Genomic DNA, 8,299 nt, shown 5'->3' on the forward strand with positions numbered 1-8,299 from the left:
CTCCAAGGACACACGCTATCCCTCCACACAAACACCCACTCCTTTACATATCCAAATCTACACACGTAGCCCTATCGCCACCTACGTAACCTCAACCTCACCTCCACACACGTAGTTCCACCTCAACAGACGTAACCCCACCTCCTATCATTCGTACACTATTACATCTTCACAAATGTTGATTCATATACACATACATATCCATAAATCGACACACAAAGTTCTGTTTCTATATACATAGCCATACCTTCATATACATGCAGCTGTCCCTGAACACATAAGACCACACCGTCCCACACACTACTGCACTTACACACATGCTGCAGATTCACCTTGGACACTGCTATATTTCCCCCCCCCCACACACACACATATTTATTAACATGCATACCCAAACCTCCATCCACAAAGGATCACTATGAACTCGGCCATCCCTCCAAACGCAGTGTCCCTCCACGACGCATACACAGGCTCTCCTGTATACACACAGACATTTCAACACACACACACACACACATATATATATATATATATATATATATATATATATATATATATATATATATATATATATATATATTTATATATTTTGCCCAAGGTATTCTGTTGAAGGCATACATGTTTTTATGCTCTCGAGTTCCTTTTTCTTTCTCTTTTTTTCCACAGTGTTGTAGTTCTCGTTGGCTGTTTTGTGTTTGGTTTTTGTGCTCTCTCTCTCTCTCTCTCTCTCTCTCTCTCTCCTCTTTGGGGTGTTTATGCTCCTCTCCTGAACAGCTGTCTTCCTGAACTAAATCAAACAGAAAGGTAACGAACTCTCTCCCATCCATGAAACTGAAACCAAACAATATTTCCCCATACATTTCAGCGTGTATGATAGTTCTGAGTAGCCAAAATATTTGTTTATGCTAAAAAAAAGTTTAAATATAATATATTTCTTGAAATGTGAGGTGCATAGTTATTTCACAGCTCTGTCTTCTGTTCAATTGTTAAAATTTAAACAGAAAGTGTTGTATTTCACAGCTCTTCGCCTTACTTCAGAATGCAAAATATAGTGGGAGTGTAAATATTCTTTGTTTACCTCGCTATCGCTGTTCATATTTCACTGCCTGACGTCTGTGTTGGTACCAGGACACTATCAAGCATTGTCTTGCCTTCCATGTATGCATTTCCTGCTTTCAAATCACTATTTTCCACTGCTTCTCATTAATAATCTTTTGTCTTCCTGTCTTCCACATTTGCATTTCCTACTTCAATTCACCATCTTACACTTGGTCATTAAGTAACTTATTTTCTCCTTCCTCTTTCTTGCTCCCATCCTACGCATTCTTTCAGCCTCTTCCATTTTGGACTGAAAGAATCGTTCCATTTCGTCCACTTCCAAACCCCGCATCCTCTCACGTTTACCTCACTCAGTTGCATGCACTCACCTCTGCATCATGTTCTCTGTCTCTCCCTCCTGCTCTCTATCTCAGTCTCTCTCTCTGTCCTTCTACCCTTCTCCTTACCTGATTTCCTCTCCTCAGTTTTCCCTGTCCTTGCAAGTGATCCAATCTCTCTTCCTCTAAATCTTCCTCTGCCTGTGCCTCTGTCTCTCTGTTAGTCTCTGCTTCCGTCTGTCTCTTTCTTTGTCTGTCTCGGCAGTTCCACTTAAGGTGAAGAGTTTTGAGATGTCATAAGTTGAATAAAATCTCCTGGTAGTTGCAATAATTAAATCTAGTAGACATCGTATTGAAGGGGTTCATTATAGTGTGGATACCGACAAGCAAATTCATTTAGGAAGCAACCTTTCCTAATTGAAAGGGTGAGCTTTAGTCTTCATATCCCCCTCATTACTGTTAGGTCATCGGATTGAAGGTTAGATGTCATAAGCTTTTGGGCCATATTATATGTGACTTGAGATTTCATAACACCTTTTCCATAGCGAATTATTTTGTACATTACACCTTGGTGTCATTCTGAAGGTTACTGATGGAAATTATGTCTATATCAGGAAACCATTTACTATGCTGGGTTGTAACCATATAACCAGATTTTGGCGCCTGGTGGGTTAGGGGGTAATTGTGATGTTCCAGTTGGATTGAGCTGGTGAAGGTTTATATCCAAGAGGTGGTTGGGGTTGATTGCTTATGTAATGCCACTCAGGAATGAGTGAGGCTGGTCACTCTCATCTTAAATGTCGGGACCAGTTGCCTAGCCCCGGGCTCCTATGCTCCACATGGGGCAGTGTAGGATTGGATGATGGGTAGATGGATGAATTATTATTAAAAACATCTTGCATTTGGTATTGCCAAGTTATTTAACTCATGTTGTCTCCAGATGATAATGTTCTTGCTGCCAACAAGCTACTTTTGTTAATCAAGGTTTGAAAGGAAAGAACTAATGTATAGTATATTTTCAGGTGCGTGGGTTGACTGAGCCATGGAAACCGCCTACAGAGAGGGAGCAGGGGGGGAGAAGAAAGCCAAATTAATACCAACCAGCTGCCACGTTAATACCAGCCAGCTGCCTGGACAGGAAACCAGAAGTTCCCTTTCTCCTACAGTCCACTATCCTCCTCATTTGGCATAGGGAGTTGAGGGAGAAGGAAGGGGAGACTGAGGATAAGGTAGGAATGGAGAGGTATATGAGAGGGGGGGATCAGTGAAATGGCAGGAGACAGGGTGACTTGGAGGCAATTTGTTTGTGGCCACCCCTTACAGGATTAAGGCATCGTGCTATAGGTAGACAGGTAGTGTAGATTTATTCAAACCAGAGACCAGTATCTCATTTTGGTGTGTGTTTGATTTTTTGCTGAGCAGATAGATGATGATTGGATGACATTTGTATGGGGGAGTACATGATGAGGGTTGACAGCACTTATTTAACTTGAAAAGTTGGATGGATTATTGGATGGTTTTTATGAAATGCATGTGTGTGGATAGTTATGCCTGTGTTGTGGTATCAGGATTTCAGGGGCTTGAATGATGTGTGGGGATGTGGCCCATTAGGCATGCCATTGAGACTTAGAGTAGTTCTCGTTATTCTTAAAGTAGTTATTATTATTACTATTATTATTATTTGTGGTAGGCGGGGGTGCTCGCCATCCACTCACTCGATGTAGTTCTGTTCTCGGGTGTCTGCCCTTTCCTCTCCATCCTTCTTCCCTTCTATGCTCTTCTGTCTTTCTTTCCTTCATTCTTTCCTTGTCCTTCTGCTTACGGGTGACTTTACACTCCCTCTTCTGTCTTTCTTTTTTCATTCTTTCCCCTTCCTTCAGCCTGTGGGTGACTTCACTTAGTGACAAGTCAAATGGTTTCCTGTGCACCAGGAAACCATTTACTATGCTGGGTTGTAACCATACAACAAGATTTTGGCGCCTGGTGGATTAGTGGGTAATTGTGATGTTCCAATTGGATTGAGCTGGTGAAGTTTTATATCCAGGGGGTGGTTGGGGTTGATTGCTTTTATAATGCCACTCAGGAATGAGTGAGGCTGGACATTCTCATCTTAAATGTCGTGACCAGTTGCCTAGCCCTGGGCTCCTATGCTGCACATGGGGCAATGTAGGATTGGATGATGGATGGATGGATGAATTATTATTAAAAACATCTTGCATTTGGTATTGCCAAGTTATTTAACTCATGTTGTCTCCAGATGATAATGTTCTTGCTGCCAACAAGCTAGTTTTGTTAATCAAGGTTTGAAAGGAAAGAACTAATGTATAGTATATTTTCAGGTGTGTGAGTTGACTGAGCCATGGAAACCTCCTACAGAGAAGGAGCAGGGGGGGAGAAGAAAGCCAAATTAATACCAACCAGCTGCCTCGTTAATACCAGCCAGCTGCCTGGACTGGAAACCAGAAGTTCCCTTTCTCCTACGGTCCACCATCCTCCTCATTTGGCATAGGGAGTTGAGGGAGAAGGAAGGGGAGACTGAGGATAAGGTAGGAATGGAGAGGTATATGAGAGGGGGGGATCAGTGAAATGGCAGGAGATAGGGTGACTTGGAGGTAATTTGTTTGTGGCCACCCCTTACAGGATTAAGGCAGGTAGTGTAGATTTATTCAAACCAGAGACCAGTATCTCATTTTGGTGTGTGTTTGATTTTTTGCTGAGCAGATAGATGATGATTGGATGACATTTGTATGGGGGAGTACATGATGAGGGTTGACAGCACTTATTTAACTTGAAAAGTTGGATGGATTATTGGATGGTTTTTATGAAATGCATGTGTGTGGATAGTTATGCCTGTGTTGTGGTATCAGGATTTCAGGGGCTTGAATGATGTGTGGGGATGTGGCCCATTAGGCATGCCATTGAGACTTAGAGTAGTTCTCGTTATTCTTAAAGTAGTTATTATTATTACTATTATTATTATTTGTGGTAGGTGGGGGCGCTCACCATCCACTCACTCGATGTAGCGCTGTTCTCGGGTGTCTGCCCTTTCCTCTCCTCCATCCTTCTTTCCTTCTATTCTCTTCTGTCTTCCTTTCCTTCATTCTTTCCTTGTCCTTCTGCCTACGGGTGAATTTACATCACCTCTTTGTCTTTCTTTTCTTCATTCTTTCCCCTTCCTTCAGCCTGTGGGTGACTACACTGAGTGACAAGTCAAATGGTTTCCTGTGCACCAGGAAACCATTTACTATGCTGGGTTGTAACCATATAACCAAATTTTGGCACCTGGTGACTTAGTGGGTAATTGTGATGTTCCAATTGGATTGAGCCGGTGAAGGTTTATATCCAAGGGGTGGTTGGGGTTGATTGCTTATGTAATGCCACTCAGGGATGAGTGAGGCAGGTCACTCTCATCATAATTGTCGGGACCAATTACCTAGCCCAGGGCTCCTATGCTCCACAGGGGGCAATGTAGGATTGGATGATGGATGGATGGATGAATTATTATTGAAAACATCTTGCATTTGGTATTGCCAAGTTATTTAACTCATGTTGTCTCTAGATGATAATGTTCTTGCTGCCTACAAGCTACTTTTGTTAATCAAGGTTTGAAAGGAAAGAACTAATGTATAGTATATTTTCAGGTGTGTGAGTTGACTGAGCCATGGAAACCGCCTACAGAGAGGGAGCAGGGGGGGAGAAGAAAGCCTAATTAATACCAACGAGCTGCCACATAAATACCAGCCAGCTGCCTGGACAGGAAACCAGAAGTTCCCTTTCTCCTTCGGTCCACCATCCTCATTTGGAATAGGGAGTTGAGGGAGAAGGAAAGGGAGACTGAGGATAAGGTAGGAATGGAGAGGTATATGAGAGGGGGGGATCAGTGAAATGGCAGGAGATAGGGTTATTAAAGTACTTTTTATTATTACTGTTATTATTATTTGTGGTAGGTGGGAGTGCTCACCATCCACTCACTCGATGTAGAGCTGCTCTCGGGGGTCTGCCCTTTCCTCTCCTCCATCCTTCTTTCCTTCCATCCTCTTCTCTCTTTCTTTCCTTAATTCTTTCCTCATCCTTCTGCTTACAGGTGACTTTACACCCCCTCTTCTGTCTTTCTTTCCTTCATTCTTTCCCCTTCCTTCTGCCTGTGGGTGACTCTACACTGAGTGACAAGCCAAATGGTTTCCTGTACACCAGGGAAACATTTACTGTGCTGGATGGTAATCATATAACCAAATTTTTGTGCCTGGTGACTTAGTGGGTAATTGTGATGTTCCAGTTGGATTGAGCTGGTGAAGGTTTATATCCAAGGGGTGGTTGGAGTTTATTGCTCACGTAATGCCATTCAGGGATGAGTGAGGCTGGTCACTCTCATCTTAAATGTTAGGATCAACTTGCCTCATTGGCCGATGTAGGATTGGATGATGGATGATTTATTATCCTCATTATAATTAGAAGCATGTATGGACAAGTTTGAGAGGAGCGAGAGAGTGCTGTTGATTGGAGACATGAATGGTAAAGTTGGGAATGTACGAGTGGATGGAGTGGTTGGTCAGTGGGGTGTGCCAGCTGAAGTAGATGGGAATGGTAGTGCTTTGGTGGACATCTGTGCTGGTAAGGGGTTGGCAGTAGCCAACACCTACTTTCGTCATAAGATGATCCACCGGTATACATGGAGAGTAATGAGGAGGATGGATGGTGAACTTGTTGAACGAAAGGCAATGATAGACTACGTGTGTGTGGATGAGCGAATGAGAAGACAAGTGTTGGATGCAAGAGTGTGGAGAGGGTGGGGGAATGGAGTCTCGGACCATCACTTAATGATGGCCACGGTAGAGCTGCAAAGAAAGTGGTTGAGGAGACGAAGGGGAAGACAGGAGGAAGCAGCTCCTGTGAGAAGAGTGGAGAAATTGCAAGTTAGTGAGAAAATGACAGAGTATAAGAGCATAGTGGCAGAAAGATTGGGAAGGTATGAGCTAGAGCAGATGGAATGGGTGGAAGACGTATGTAAGATATTCACGGAAGAGATAAGCGCAGCGTGTGAGGCGGTTTGTGGAGTGAGGAGGAGATGTAAGGGTGTGCAAGGGACAGCATGGTGGAATGATGAGGTGAAACGAGCTGTGGAACAAAAAAAGAAGGCATATGATGAATGGTTGGCGAGTAGAGGTAGGGGAGGAGATGAGAGAGAGAAGAGAGAGGTATATGTGAGCAGGAGAAGGGAGGTTAAGAGACTGGTGAAGGAGAGTAAGAAGAAAGTGGATGAAGAGTTTGGGAGGAATCTGAGTGTGAAATGGAGGGAGAGTAAGAAATAGTTTTGGAAGGAGTTAAAGAAAGTAAGGCAGTGTGAAAGGGGAAATAGTAGGGGAATGAAAGATAGGAATAATAGATTGTTGGTGGAGAAGAGAGAGAAATTGAGGAGATGGAAGGAGCACTTTGAGGATTTGTTGAATGTAGAGAGTGAGAGCAGTGTGAGTATAAGTGGTTGGGGAATGGCTGGGAGAAGAAGAGATGAGAGGAGGGAGGAAGAGATCAGTAGGTCGGAAGTAGTGGAAGCGATGAAGAAGATTAAGCTGGGAAAGGCCCCAGGAATTGATGGAGTGTGTGGTGAAATGCCTAGGTATGGGGGTGAGATTGTTGTGGAGTGGTTATGGAAGTTGTGTAGATTGGCTTGGGAAGAGGGAAGGGTTCCAGAGGACTGGAAATCAGGTATAATTGTTCCTCTGTACAAAGGAAAAGGGGAGAGAGAAGTATGTGGTAACCATAGGGGTATTTGCCTTCTTAGTGTGACTGGTAAAATATGTGGTAGAATACTCATTGATAGGGTTAGGCATATGACAGAGGAGCTAGTTGGAGAAGAACAAGGGGGATTTAGGAAGGGAAAAGGGTGTGTAGATCAGATATTTGTTCTAAGATGTTTAGTGGAGAAGTATCTAGAGAAGGGAAAGAAAGTGTATGCTGCCTTCATGGACTTGGAGAAAGCTTATGACAGGCTAGATAGGCAAGGTATGTGGAAGGTATTAAGAATATATGGAGTGGAGGGGAAATTGTTGAGTGCTGTGAAGAGTATGTACGAGGGAGCTAGGGCTATGGTGCGAGTGGATGGTGAGCTGAGTGAGTTCTTTGATCTCAATGTGGGACTGAAACAGGGGTGTGTGATGTCTCCATGGCTGTTTAATATATATATGGATGGGGTTGTAAAGGAGGTGCAGGGTAGGGCAGTGGATGTGGGGGTGGCCCTAATGAATGAGGGTGAGATTTGGAAGCTTCCGGTGTTGCTGTTTGCTGATGATACAGTATTGTTGAGTGAAGATGAATGGGAGTTGCAAGGTTTGGTGAATGAATTTGAGACAGTGTGTAGGAGGAGGAAGCTGAAAGATAATATAAACAAAAGTTATGGTGTTTGAGAGGATTGAAGTCACAGTGTGTGCAGTGAGGTTGGATGGTGAGGATATGGAGAATGTGAGTGCATTCAAGTACTTGGGTAGTGTGATGAGTAAGGATGGAACTTTGGGGGATGAAGTACGTGAAAGGGTACAGCAGGGAAGAAAGGTTGTTGGTACACTGAAAGCAGTGATGAGAAATAGAGAGGTGAGTATGGAAGTTAAGAAGTCACTGCATGATGGTATTGTGATCCCTTCCCTGACATATGGAAGCGAGGCGTGGACCTTGCAAGAGGGGAACAAGTCAAGAGTGAGAGCAGTGGAAATGAGTTACTTGAGAGGAGCATGTGGAGTGGCATGGAGGGACAGGTTGACGAATGAAGAAGTGAAGGAACGTTGTGGGGTAGATGTGGATGTGGTTGAAAAGATTAGGAGAAATACACTGAGGTGGTTTGGACATGTGGAGAGAATGGAGAATGAAAGACTGACTAAGAGGGTGTATGTAGGTGAGGTGGAGGGAGGGAGAGGGAGGGGTAGACCGAGGAT

Source organism: Coenobita brevimanus, chromosome 86 (genome assembly GCF_032717465.1).
Source record: "Coenobita brevimanus isolate Jiangsu-jjx chromosome 86, ASM3271746v2, whole genome shotgun sequence".
Lineage (NCBI taxonomy): Eukaryota > Metazoa > Arthropoda > Malacostraca > Decapoda > Coenobitidae > Coenobita > Coenobita brevimanus.